Source organism: Dermochelys coriacea, chromosome 3 (genome assembly GCF_009764565.3).
Source record: "Dermochelys coriacea isolate rDerCor1 chromosome 3, rDerCor1.pri.v4, whole genome shotgun sequence".
Taxonomy (NCBI): domain Eukaryota; kingdom Metazoa; phylum Chordata; order Testudines; family Dermochelyidae; genus Dermochelys; species Dermochelys coriacea.
The window spans coordinates 210,973,102-210,987,948 of NC_050070.1; the positions used below are offsets into that span (position 1 = coordinate 210,973,102).

The following is a 14,847-nucleotide window of genomic DNA, read 5'->3' on the forward strand; positions in this document are numbered from 1 at the left end:
GCCGCTACCGGGGTGCTATGCTTCCCGTTCTGTGGGGCGCGGAGCTGGTCAGATACACACACCGACGGGTGGGTTACGCTCACACTTTTGAAAATCTGGCTGCATGAGTGGGAGCTTTTAGGTGCTGAGCTCTCAGGGAAATCTGCCCCTGCCTGTAGAGCCTTGTGTGGACATATCATTGGTATCCGCATCCAACACTTGGTCTGCAAAAACGCTCCGCTCCGCGGATATAAACCAGAGACCCATGGATTTGCAGGGCTCTGCCTACCTGGCCCCTGAGGAGACCCGCCCTGCAGAGGGCTGGGTGTGCATAATGTGCTGGGAGACGGGCGATGCCCGTAATTCCCCCTGCGGCTCCACAGGAGCTGGCCAAGGGGAGATTCCCCAGGGAATCCCCCAGTCAGAGGACTCTGACCCATTCCAGTTAGCAGCACCCAGTTTTGCTCTGGCCTCTCCCATCCTGGGGGTTTTGTGCTGTTGCAACCTGACCCCCTGCTAAGGTTCCTCCGCCAGGGACTTCTGCCAGGGTTTAGGCCCTCTGAGAGAGCAGGGTCTGTTGGCTGCAACCTCTATGTCAGAAACCTGTGGTTCGGATATTAATGAGCCAAAGCAGGCATGAGCCTCCTGCTGGAGAACAGCCAGAACGTATGGGGCAGCAGGTCAGTTATTTCAACCTGCCCAAAGGATCACAACCTTTAGCATCTCTCATTAGGACCTGCTCACAAAGTGTAAGGCACGTTAGGTCACCCAGCCCCCCCCCCCCCCCCCCGCTACACCAGCATCGGTGCTCCAGCCAATCCGGGGCATGCGTGCAGAGGCTTGGGGTGGATTTGCAGTTCTGGTGGCAATAATGCCACGACAGAGGAGCCACACTGGCTGTTGTTCAGTGGGCCAGCTCCATAGGTGTGCCTTGGGGCCTGGGGTGGGGAGAAATTGGTGAACGTGCCTCTCTCTTTTAGTGGGTTTTTTTGGTTTATTTCCTTTTCATTCACCAAGAACAGTGGCTTTTCCTGGCACAATTTCAAAAAGGGGAGCTGGAAGTACAACCTCCATCCCCCCACATGGCAGGGCTTTGCTCCTGCCTGATGTAAAGGGATTTCCTTGGAGGACTCTGTGTGGCCAGGACCTGCATTTCCTACTATTCCTGCATGCCAGGACCTGCATATAGTCAAGGTTTGTTGACTATACCCGGACAATTCGCGTGGAAAGATCAGCGTGTTGCATACGTGAGAGCCACCCCCTTGGCCGATACACCAGGGACTGAACCAAAGCCCTCCAGTCCCAGCAGCAGGAGTGGCTACAACTTGAGCTAACGAGCCAACAGGTGATAGATAGGGACAAGATCAAGATGTGGAAACCCCAGTACATTAAATCCATGGATCCGTCTACACATGGGCTAGAGCGCTATCAGCTGAAATTCAATTCAGTTTAAATATTAAACGTGGGCAGGCAGGGAACCCTTATCTCTAAGGAGCAGGGAGCTCTGTCACTGAATTCACTCTTACTGACGCCACCACTTCTGTGCACCAGCACTGTGAGATGACACAGCAGAAGGGCTCATTGAAGTCTGCTAGCTATGGAACACTGAGCGAACAGCTCAGCGGAATTTATTTGACTAGAGTTTCAGTCCATTAGCTTCTGCAGCATCTGTTCCTTTGTACTTTTCAGTGGCAGCAAAGAGCAGCTAGTTCCATGCTCTGGTCTGAAACTATTGCCTTTAGATGTCACAGCGTACGGCTGAGAATCGTACAACACAGAGGGTGAAGTAACATTTTTAATATGCAAATCTGTTACACAAGCAAGTCAGGCGGATGTTTCCAAATCTGCCTAGTGGGTTTTCACACCTGCCAGTACGTGACACAGCTGTGAAAATGTGTGACTAATCAGCGGAAGATGGAACACCTGGGTTTTGTTGCATGTCATGCTGTAATTGAGGAGTAATCCTTTTTTTTTTTTAAAATGTGTAAACTTTTTTTAAAAGGTGCCCTATACATATAACTGCCAGCTGCCCCTCACCCTCTTCCAGTAATGCAGCCTGCCCCTTTGCTCACACCAGCTGCCCACCCTTACCACATGAAGCTAATTCATACTAATACAGAAACTGCAGCATTGAAAATGAGCAGAGGGACCCTTCCTCTTCGCCACCCTTGGCCTGTCTTGTCTGTTTTGACAGTGAGCCCTTTGAGGCAGGGTCTGTCTTACTATGAATACAGACAGACCCTACTACAACAGGGCCCTGATCTTGGGTCGAGCTTCTGGGTGCTACTGCAATCCAAATCAATCCTCAAAGCTGGGCGGACCCTGGATTTTTCTGTTTCACAGGAAAATTCTATGATGTTCTAAAGTTTTTCTGAAATGAGAGACACACACAAAAAAGAAAAAGTTAAAAATTCCTGCAAAACAGCATTATGAAAAACGTTTGGCGTTGATTTAAATGTTTTGATAAAATCAAAAACGTTTCATTCTGAGGCAGGACCAAGTAAACCCTGATCACTCCAGACAGGGGTTTGTCCCACCGGTTCTTAAACACCTGCAGTGATGGGGATTCCCCAGCCTCCTTAGGTAACCTGTTCCAAAGTGCAGCTGCCCTTAGAATTAGGAAAATCTTTCTAATATCCAACCTAAACCTCCCTCACTGCCGTTTAAGCCCATTACTTCTTGTCCTACCTTCAGTGGACACAGAGAACAATTGATCATTGTCCTCTTTATAACAGCCCTTCACATATTTGCAGACTGTTGTCAGGTCCCCCCCTCAGTCTTCCTTTCTCAAGACTAAACACACCCAGTTTTTTAACCTTTCCTCATAGCTCAAGTTTTCTAAACCTTTGATCATTTTTGTTTCTCTCCGCTGGACTCTCTCCAGTTTGTCCACGTCTTTCCTAGAGTGTGGTGCCCAGCACTGGACACAGGGCTCCAGCTGAGGCCTTACCAATGCTGAGTAGAGCAGGACAATGATCTCCTGTTAATATGCCCCAGAATGATATTAGCATCATTTTACAATTGCATCACATTATTGACATTAAATTTGTGATCCACTATAACCCCCAGATCCTTTACAACCATACTATCACCTAGCCAACTAGTCGCCATATTGTAGTTGATTTTTGCTTTCTACTTGTAATACTTTGCACTTGCCTTTACTGAATTTCATCTTGTTCATTTCAGACCAATCCTCCAATTTACCAAGGTCATTTTGAATTCTAATCCTGTCCTGCAAAGTGCTTGCAACCCCTCCCAGCTTGGTGTCATCTGCACATTTTAAAAGCATACTCTTTGCTCAGTTATCCAAGCCATTAATGAAAATGCTGAATAGCAGAGTTATATAATACAGATGTATTATCGATTATATACTATACAATTTAAAACATTGAAAGGAGAAGTCATTCCAAAATGGAAAAATAAAAAATGTACTGTTCTGAAAAGACTGAAACAGTTACAACCTGATTGGAATGCTCAGTTCCTGTTCTAAATCTTTTAAATCCACATTTCCACAAAATGTCTGGCTCCTGATAAATCAGCCTTTTCTGATGGAAAAATGTTCCACTGGGAAGTTTTCTGACCAGCTCCATTTATAATTAATATTATAAATACAGCAATAGTATTTACTATTAATAATTAATAAACAACAAAGGATCAAGTTGGTGAATGGGCCCCAGTTGGGATCTTTATCAGCTCTGGACATAATCTAATCTCTTCACGAATGGTCTAGAAGAGAGAAAATGTCACATTAATGGCATCCACACATGATAGATGACAGGTTTCAGAGTAGCAGCCGTGTTAGTCTGTATTCGCAAAAAGAAAAGGAGTACTTGATGCTCAAATAAATTTGTTAGTCTCTAAGGTGCCACAAGTACTCCTTTTCTTTTCACATGATAGATGGCGTCCAAGCCCACGGATGATAACTGTCTATATTAGGGTCTCACGCTGCTCCCCGTGGGTGTAGTATCTGGGCACTGTCCACATAAAATCGATTGCAATGGACCAATAGATTTCATGGAGTCATTGGCTCTTCCTTCTGTCTGGGCAAAACCTCTGCTTGGGTACAAGGGTGAGAGCAGCTGTGTCTGCTGCAGGAGGGATCTCATTGGCCCATTTCCTGTGGTGGAAGCAGAGGAGGGACGCGTGGCCTCTGGCGGGGATTTCCCTCGACTTCTCAGAGGTTTGGTCTCAGAGGATGCTTTTCCTTGAAGCTGGGGGATGGAGCTCACTGGCCCAGTCCCTCAGGGCATTTGCTGAGCTCAGCTTTTACATGTGGCTTTGGCGAGGTTTTAAGAGTCAAAAAATATTCATATACTAGGCAAACGTGCCCTCTGTTCACATGTGCACTGCTATTGCTACTGACACCTTCTGACTCAGACACTGATGTGTCTCAGAGTGGGAGATTCTTTGCCCCGTAATTTGGGTTTAGCCGATTGGAACTTAAGTGTGTGCTTAAAGTTAAGCATGTATTTAAGTGCTTGCTGAATTGGGGCCAATGTCTCTTGGTGAATTTAGCTTTTGAAAAGCTATGTTCCACAGAAGGGTCTCAGACCCAATAGGATCCATCCTTGCTGCATGACAGCACTTTATATATTGGTTCTGCTGCAGCACTGTGGCCGAAAGGACTAATGCGATCCTGGGATGCACAGACAGGGAAATCTCGAACAGGAGTAGACAAGGTATTTTAGTTCTTTATTTGGCATTGGTGTGGCTGCTGCTGGAATACAGAGTCCAGTTCTGGTGCCCACAATCCAAGAAGGATGTTGATGAATCAGAGAGGTTTCAGAGAAGAGCCTGATTGCTCTAACCCAGCCCAACAACGAGTCTTTATTGGACAAGAAAATCACAGCAGAGTAAATGTCACGAGGCTGCCACAATTAATAAATAATAATAATAAAATCAGACCCTCCAGAAACTGACAAACATCCTTTAGCAAAGGCTAGTCTATGGGTTTGGGCTAGAACTAGAGGTAAAATCAGTTATTTTCCCTCAGTGACCCATTGTAAATAATCCAGATCTTAACCCAAATCGCGAATCAGAGTATTTCAAAGATGAGAGAGCCATGGAATGCACACAGTTGGCCAGCTATTCAGTAAAAAAAACTCAACTCATTTACTGGTCAAAACTAACTTTAGCTGGCCCACTCTCCCCTGTACCACTACTTTCAAGTCAGGCACTATGTTTCTTCACTTTCTAGAAAACCTGTTTTATACGAAAGCTCACTTTAACAGAGGTGATGGCATCTGGGCAATAAGGAAACAAAAACATTTTTAAGAATTTATATCAATCTTTGCAGACAGCTTTCCTAATAAAAAAAAGTGTCCACATATGACATGCTGGGGAAAGGACCTGGACAGACAATTCACCCCAGAGGAAGGGTGTTTGATCTGGAAAAGAGGAGATGCAACTACAACAGTGGTTCTCAAATTTTTGTACTCAAAGAATCATAGAAGATTAGGATTGGAAGAGACATCAGGAGGTTCATCTAGTCCAACCCCCTGCTCAAAGCAGGACCAATACCCATTAAATCATCCCGGCCAGGACTTTGTCAAGCCTGACCTTAAAAACCTTTAAGGATGGAGATTCCACCACCTCCCTAGGTAACCCATTCCAGTGTTTCACCACCCTCCTAGTGAAAATTTTTCTCCTAATATCCAACCTAAACCTCCCCCACTGCAACCTGAGACCATTACTCCTTGTTCTGTCATCTGCCACCACTGAGAACAGCCGAGCTCCATCCTCTTTGGAACCCCCCTTCAGGTCGTTGAAGGCTGCTATCAAATCCCCTCACTCTTCTCTTCTGCAGACTAAATAAGCTCAGTTCCCTCAGCCTGCCCTTGTAAATTGTGTGCCCCAGCCCCCTGATCATTTTAGTTGCCCTCTGCTGGACTCTCTCCTATTTGTCCACATCCTTTCTGTAGTGGGAGGGGGCCCCCCAAAATTGGACGCAATACTCCAGATGTGGCCTCACCAGTGCCGAATAGAGGGGAATAATCATGTCCCTTGATCTGCTGGCAATGCTCCTACTAATGCAGCCCAAAATGCCGTTAGCCTTCTTGGCAACAGGGGCACACTGCTGACTCATATCCAGCATCTCATCCACTGTAATCCCCACGTGACTGGTAATCCCAGGTACTGATGACCCCTTTCACATAGCAAGCCGCTGAGTGTGACCCGCCCTTATAAAATAAAAACACTTTTTTTACATATTTAACGCCATTATAAATGCTGGAGGTAAAGCGGGATTTGGGGTGGAGGCTGACAGCTCATGACCCCCTAAGTAGTAACCTCACGACCCCCAGAGGGGTCCCGACCCCCAGTTTGAGAACCCCTGAACTACAATCTGTAGCATAATAAAAGAAAATGTATTTAAGATACTGTATCCACAGTACCTCACACCAGTCAGGTTAAACTAAATATATAGATTGAGTAGGGGCTACATGTTGGCAAAATAGTGGTCAAAGGCGACTTTAGGCTTATGTGGTGGACACATCCAAGCCCTGGAACACTGGGATGCAAAATCCATAACCAAATATCACAAATTGTTGGGTATCTGTTACCTCAATCTGTTGTTGAGCTCCTGGGGCTTCCTCGCAGAAATGGTCACACAAGAGGAAATGAAGAATCAATCTCTCCTCTGCTAGTAGCTACTTGGCTATGGATGGCCCCTCCTTGGAAAAAGAAAAAACAGCCCAACCCTTGCAGAAGAGTTCACAAAAATATGGAGATTGTGGCTATGGAAAAATTAACACACCAACTCCATATGCTACAAAGTAGGCAGAGGACAGAGAGAGTCTTAAATATTTACCTTTGATTCACCACTCAGCTAAAGTACATTCACCAGCACACTTGTCCAGTTTTTTTGAGCATTAACATTGGATAGACACGCCTGGTCTGTTACATGTGTATAGAGAGATTTCACTGAATTTAACAAAATCACAAGAAACAACATAGATGACATAATGACGCTCACTCTACTATGGGAACACCCTGTTCAGCAGAAAGATCTGCTGATTCTGTGGCTGTAGAATGTCTCTTTAAACAAAGCTCCCTGTTGTAAGGGTGGTTTTGTTTCTGATAGTTACATGGCAAGGATTTGTAAACTTGTTAAAACTTCCTAAATAGTTTAAAAAAGATTTTAAAAATCAAGACTGATGTCTTTCTAAAAGGCCTGCAGTGGGAATTATTTGGGGGCAGGTCTCTGGCCAGTGCTGTACGGGAGGGCAAAGCAGATGATCACAGTGGTCCTTTCTGACCTGGGAGTCTGTGTATATGGATGCTGGTCACCCCCTTCTCATGATCCCCTGTTACAGTAGGAGAGTGAGTGAAATTGAAGCCAGGCTCCCGCAAAACACCAGTGAATTTTGAATGAAAATACTTACAATATTGCTCATGCCAACGGTTCAAAATGTGTCAGGCTCCCAAAATCTTGAGATTTGGCATAAAACTCATGGGATACTTAAAAATATTTTAAATTTTCTTTGTATTTTTAACCTTTCCGGGTCACATTTCCAAGCTTTTTACTCCACAGTCAGGTGGCCTAGAACAGGGGTGGGCAAACTTTTTGGCCCAAGGGCCACATCTGGCTATGGAAATTGTATAGTAGGCCATGAAAGCTCATGAAATTGGGGTTTGGGGTGCTGGAGGGGGTGAGGGCTCCGGATGGGGAGGGGCAGGGGGGGAAGAAATGAGGAGTTCAGAGTGCGGGAGGGGGCAGAGGGTTGAGATGTGGGTGGGGAGGTGGGCTCTGGGGTGCAGGAGGGTGAAACCGAGGGGTTCAGAGGGCGGGAGAGATTTAGAGGGTGGCCAATCAGAGCTGTGGGGGTGGCGCGTGGAGCAGGGGTAGTGTGTGGATCCCCATGGCCGCCCCTATGCATAGGAGCTGGAGGGGGGACATGCTGCTGCTTCTGGGACCTGTGCAGAGCCACACACACATGGAGCGGGGCAAGACCTGGACCTTTTTCCCTGGCAGGAGCTCGAGGGCCAGATTAAAACATCTGATGGGCCAGATGCGTCCCCTGGGCAGTAGTTTGCCCACCCCTGGCCTAGAAGCTTACTGCTTTGAAAGAAAAGCAGAGATTCTCAAGCAATCACATGCCTCCTGGAGCTGGAATTTTACAAAAAACACTAAATATTGAGAGAGACAATAAAATCATGGGAATTGGCAACACTGTCTTGACTCACCATGTCGTTGGTAGTCCCCCTGTGCAAATGCAGAAATCACTATATACATTTCTGAAAGCAGATGACCATACATGTGGATTCCTCCATAAATGCTGAATTTGTAGCTCCTTGGGGCATCCTGCAGGAGCTAAAGGTTACTTGGAAACCAAGATAGGCAAAGTCTCTATAAGCCTTCATGAAGTTTTATATAGTCTGACTTTTCCACAGCTGAGCCCAAATTGATTCAATGTCCTCCATACCATGATCCAAAAAAGAGAACTCTGGACCCTATCATCCATGCAGCAAGCTAAATTCAGGTTGGACTAATGCTCATCAGACATCACAGGCAAAGGGGTTGTATTACCCAAGTCATATTTTCAGACTTAAGAGTTACTTATCAGATATTCCAGCAATTGCCCATATCAGTCTAAGGGTTAATTTATGCAATTTCTCTTTTCACCTGTGAGCTGGAGGGGTCCAAAGGGCAGTGCTTTGAAGTACAGCAGAACCTCAGAGTTACAAATACCTTGGGAATGGAGGTTGTTCGTAACTCTGAAATGTTTGTAACTCTGAAAAAATGTTACGGTTGTTCTTTCAAAAGTTTATAACTAAACATTGACTTAACAAAACTTTGAAACTTTACTATGCAGAAGAAAATGATGCTTTTTCTTTTTTGTTTGAGCAGTTTACATTTAATACTGTACTGTACTGTATAAAATGATGGGTCTAAATTAGTTGTTCCCACTCAAGAGATCTTGGAGTCATTGTGAATAGTTCTCTGAAAATATCCACTCAATGGGCAGCGGCAGTCAAAATGCGAACAGAGTGTTGGGAATCATTAGGAAAGGGATAGATAAGACAGAAAACATTATATTGCTTCTATATAAATCCATGGTACACGCACATGTTGAATACTGCGTGCAGATGTGGTTGCCCCATCTCAAAAAAGATATATTGGAATTGGAAAAGGTTCAGAAAGGGCAACAAAATGATTAGGGGTATGGAGCAGCTTCCGTATGAGGAGAGGTTAATAAAATGGGGACTTTTCAGCTTGGAAAAGAGATGACTAAGGGGAATAAAATAGAGGTCTATAAATCATGACGGGTGTGGAGAAAACAAATAAGGAAGTGTTATTTACTCCTCAAAACACAAGAACTAGGGGTCACCAAATGAAATTAATAGGCAGCAGATTTAAAACAAACAAAAGGAAGCATTTCTTCACACTACGCACAGTCAACTTGTGGAACTCCTTGCCAGTGGATGTTGTGAAGGCCAACACTATAACTTGGTTTCAAAAAGAACTAGATAATTAATGGAGGATAAGTCCATCAATGGCTATCAGCCAACATGGACAGGGATGGTGTCCCTAGCCTCTGTTTGCCAGAAGCTGGGAACAGGTGACAGGGGATGGATCACTCAATAACTGCCCTATTCTGTTCACTCCCTCTGTGGCACCTGGCATCGGCCACTGTCAGAAGACAGGATCCTGGGCTAGATGGACCTTTGGTCTGACTCAGTCTGGCAGTTCTTATTGGCTTCTTTTTCTTTGGTCTCTGTTGCTGCCTGATTGCGTACTCCCATTCCAACTGAGGTGTGTGCTGCCTATTAGTTGATAACTATGGTGTTCGTAACTCCTAGTTTCTATTGTATGTGGGCCCAATCCATTCTCCAATGTCCCACCCCCAGACAGTCATTTACACTCTCATCTGCTAGCATTTTACCCCTAGTTTGCACTGCTATAAATAATTACACAGGGGCCAGGGCCATGGAGTATCAGACCCTATGTCTCCTACCAAAGAAACCCAAGCTCCCCATTCAGGTTGGACATTTATTCCAGCAAGGCTCTAGGAGGCGAGTGAGTGGGGCTCATGCTAATTATGCCAAGTCTTCCCAGGTGTGGATCCCTGGTAAGCATGGAGACGGGAGACACTGGAACTGGCTTCTCTTTTCCTGCTGGATCTACCAAGAAACAAAGTGACCCTGGCAATTGCCCCTTGCTGAAGGGTAATGTCTATCCCTCATGCAACAATGGAACGAGCGAGCACAGAGGGCGAGGGAGTTCTGGGCAAAAAACACTAGGGGATGTGTTGTCGTCGTAGATTTCAAGGCCAGCAGGGATTATTAGATCACAGTTTGCCAGGCAAACTTTGCTTCCTTTTTTTCTGATAGGATTACAAAGCCCAGACCCTCAAAGGTATTAGGTGCCTAACTCCCCTTGATTTTAATAGGAGCCTACCTTTGAGGATCTGGCCCAGGGAAACGGGCCAGATGTAATACACCTGGATTTCAGTCAGCATTTCTCAGAGCCTGAGCTGAAAAATTAATTCATATTGACTATGTGAAGGTGCTATGTGGCCTGGAAACCGGCTAAGAGAGGCCAAATGAAGGGTAATGAGACCAGGGTACTATAACTGAGTTTAGGGCAGGGCTATGGGGTGCAACCCAGGGATCTGTGCGGGCTTTGGTCTTATTCAATCACTTCATTAATAGGGTGGAAGAGGGAGTGAAATATAATTCTCACTTGTTTCTCTGCAGGTTGGTCAGTGCAGCCCAAGCCATGGGTTTCCACTGATTCAAACAGATAGAATAATCATGATCAATCAGAAGAGAGTATTTTCATGGCTCCTGTGGTCCTCCTCTCTGCTTTCCACAGCCTGGCTCCTTCCAGATTCCCCTCCGGCCACATCTACACCACACACTAAAGTTGGCGGCTGTAGGATATGCATAGCTACATACCACAGCGAGCTGTAGCCACCCATCTGTGAAAGGCTCCAGTGGGGGGACCTGGCAGAGCCTTCCCTGCTGCCTTCCCCCTCCCAACATCTTTCCCTGCTGCTGAAGTCTTTTCCTGCAGTGGGACACTACACTGCTAAACCCAGCAGTCAAGACAGGGAGGTGGGGTGGGTGAGTAGAGAGCGGAGTAGGGGACATACTCTGCAACATACCCAGGCCCTGCAGATGTCCCTTTACTCGCCTAAGCTGTGCTTCATGGGCTACACTGCTATTTATACCTGATGGGCTATGTCCATAGGTACTCTACATGCTGGCAAAAGTACACTGCACGCTGCATGAACCTTCACTGTAAGCCTCTGGCCGTGACACCCAGCCTGGTCTCATGCATTGTTATGAGGCTGTGGGAGAAAGAGCCCAGTCAGTGACAGGTGCTTCCAAATACACCACAGAGGAAGGACAGACTCATGGCTGAAGCACTGGGCTGGCACTCAGGGGATCTGGGGGCAACTGAAATTCTGCCACAGGCATCCTGTGTGATCTTGGCCAAGTCACTTAGGCCCCAAATCAACAGAAGTTAGGAGCCTAAATATCTGCGAGGATCTGGGGCTTAGTTTCTCTGTACCTCGGCAAAGCGGGGATAACTGCTCTTCCTTAACTGGCTTGTCTATATAGAGCGTGAGCGATTTGGGGCAGGGACTGTCTTTTACTATGTGCCTGCATGGGGGGGGGTATCAGTCTTCGCTGGTGCCTCTTTGTGCTACCATAATGAATGTCTTTGACCATAGGTCTTTCTTTATGGGCCCTAGTCAGTTTTCAGCCCCCCATAACAATGCTCCTTCCTGGCTGAGCTGTTTTGAATCAATTAGACAGTAAGATTTCATGAGAAAAAAATCAAATACTTGATTAAAGCCTGAGCCCATGACAGCAACTAGTGCCCCTGTCCAGTTGTAATTCTATTTGTTTGTAATTTGTAATTCTACCCCGAAAAGCAATCACAAACACTGGCAAGACCTGTTCTTTATAAATGAGGCTGACTTTTATTACTGTGGTATCTTGGGGCATTTGCATACATTTGGAAGCACATCAATTCCCTCAAGGAAGAGGGCCAAAAGTCTCCTTCCCTCTCCCAGAGAGTAAAACTGCTTATGCAAGTAGAATCAAATCTAGGTTTAGGAGTCCTCCAGCAGCAGGAGTCCTTTTGCAATGCCATTCTTAGGACATCTTCCTTCATGCCAGGAGAGCATGAGGAAATATCTGGACCTTTCACTGACCCATTAAGTCAACATAATTGAACTGTTCTGCAACAGGGATGAATCCCAAAGGGGTTCTCACAGCGATGACTCTGCTCTTTCCCTCTTTCAAATCAGCACCTGCGCTCAGTGGGGATGCTCAGCGTTTGTGATGATAAATTACTCGCAGTATATTACTCAGCTGTAGGTGTCTCTTGTACTAGTTGAGTTCCAGACAAGGTGTGGGTCCCTGGTAAACAGAGACAATGCTGGCACTCATGCTGTGTGGAAGCAATTTGCTTGCGCTGCAGCTTGTAGTTTTCTTCAGTAAATACCTCCTGTTTAAGATGCACTGTGATACCACACAACACAGTATGGTGAGCACAATCATGCAGATGGGAAGGTTCTCCCCCTGCAGAAACACATCATTGACGTTCCTAGTATCAAATCATGAGTCTTTCCCAAAAGAAGAGGCTGGGATCTCCCTAGTCACACGTTTAAGAGTATGAACGTGTCCTGGCAAGTTAACACCAGCCTGGGGGAAGCTAGTAAAAATGGTTTTAATCACTCTGTTAAACATGACATTCCAGCAGCAAACAATGAAACCCAGCTTAAGGTAGGAAAGGGGGCTACGCAAACCGTGCAGGGGTGTGTTGACCAGTGCTGCCAACTCTTGCAATAGTTGGTGTTTAACTTAAAGCCTGGGTGATGACATAAGACTCTCAGCTTTCATTTAAAAAACAGTATGTTTCCAGCCCTCATGGTTGCAGAGAAAAGCCTGAAAATGTGAGCTAAGGGCAGCCTGAGCGCTCAGAAACCAGAACGCAATATAGAGAACCTGAAACCTGTTATTAGTGTGTTTAAATCTCATGATTTTAAACTTAAGCTCATGATTTTGGAGGGGCCCAACTCACAATTTCTAAATACTTGGAGCTGGCCGTACTGGTGTGAGGTGTCAGTCACCACTTGTGCCTCTGGAGTGAATGAATTATGCAAATTTCATGCTGACTCTGGTGGTGTCTCATGGAATGGCAGGAAATGTTCACATGGTCTTTTATATTGACCTACTCTAGGCGAGTTCCCTTTATCCTGGTCTCAAGGGTCCACTCACCGCTAGGGGTGCCTCCTCCTGGCTGCTCTGGGAATTAGCTCCTTCCAGGTGCTGTACCTCCTCCAGCCGTCTCTCTGCCTGTTGTCCTCTCTTACCCTGCAGCCTCTCGCTCCAGGAGCTGCAGCTTCCTCTTTGTGACTCAGCCCTCTGGCCAGGTCACTGGGGTCCTCCGCTTCCAGGGTATCAAAGGCACTCTGGGCAAACTCTCCCCAGCAGTCTGCTCTCTGCTGCCAGCTCTGTGCCACTTCCCCAGCCCAGGCCTACCCTCTCCTCCGGGTGCCAACCCAGGGGCCCTCTACTCAGCAGCCAAGCTCTGCACTAGCCTATGCCTCACTGGTTTCCCACCCCCATTTCTGGCTCACAGGCTCCCAGGGAGGCACTGGAGACTACCCTCTATAGTTCCAACACCCCTCCTTTTGCCCAGGGAACAGCCTCCTTCTCTGCAGCCCCAGCTGCTCTCAGCTCCTGGACTTTGCACAGACCCCTGCTGTTCCTGTCCAGTCCAGCTGACCCTCATCTCTAATAAATCCCTGCTCCCTGGCTACTCCTCCAGGTGCAGCCTGGACAGTTAATTGGCCCAGTTAGCCACCTTAACCTTCCAGTCTTGGCACACCTGGTGCAGGTCAAGGCAAAAGGCAATGGGTGACAATACCTGTAGGCACTGTAACTTGCTCCAATTATCAGCCGGAGAGTCCTTGCCCCTAGCAGGCAGCAGGGCATCCTATCCAAGCTATGTGAGCAGGGTCACGGAAGGCGGGTCCCAGCTATGAAAACAGGAATCTTTTTGGCCTAAGTCTCTTACAATTGTTTGCTTCTGAAACAGACCTTTCATTGAATTTCCTAAGTTTGCTGCCTGATTTTTCTCCATGTCAGAAGATCACACACTTGTCTCAAGGGTTGCTGGGCTCGGATCTTACTGAGTCAGATCTTACTGAGCAGTGGAGCTAATGCCCTGGGGAAGACAGGGGTCTCAAGCAGAGGCACCACTAATTCTGAATGTTCCCAGAGCCTGAGCTTGAACTAGCGGAGTGCTGAAAGCACAAACCTGAAGGATAAAGCGCAAGGGATACCAGACCCAGTACCGCTGGCACTGTTAAATCAGTTGTATTTACACTGTGACTTTACTTGCCTGGGCAACTGAGCTCACCTGGAGCAGGAGGGCCCTTCTTCCTTATTCAACCATTTCTGCCCCCTTAATTTTGCTTCTGGGTCTAGAGCCTCAGCTGGTGCCCTTGGTACAGATGCAGTGAGATCATTCCATGAGTAGCTGGTATGACCCACTAAGTACAGCACAGAGTTACACGCACATCTATGTACTAAGTGCAAAAAAAGCCCCAGGTTCAGGCACATTTAAAGGCCCTGATCGGGTCCCATCCTTGTGTAAGTGCCCAGCTTGAGTGCAGAGAAGGAGCCTTGTCCTATCCTCAATTCCCACGTGCAGGGCCAGGGACAGCTGCGTTCCCTGTGCTCTCATTTGTGGACTGCTCCCTACTGACAGCAAGCGGGAAGTGAAATGGATTAAACATGTGACTTGCTCAACTTCCCCTCAAAGCACAAGACTTGCCAGGCTCCTATGCCACTCCCCAATGCACCCAATGCCAACACGTGGACTCAGCTAGCCAGAGCTCGTCA

At 46.7% G+C, this 14,847-nt stretch overlaps 1 long non-coding RNA gene across 1 annotated transcript; it reads right to left on the reverse strand.

The window, feature by feature from the left end:
* Positions 1-925: 925 nt before the first annotated feature.
* LOC119853736 lies at positions 926-6,877 on the reverse strand. Its single transcript, XR_005292196.2, has 3 exons — positions 6,788-6,877; positions 6,540-6,650; positions 926-2,350 (listed from the first exon to the last, which is right to left on the reverse strand). It is a non-coding gene; the product is annotated as an uncharacterized LOC119853736 (long non-coding RNA).
* Between the last annotated feature and the right edge of the window lie 7,970 nt (positions 6,878-14,847).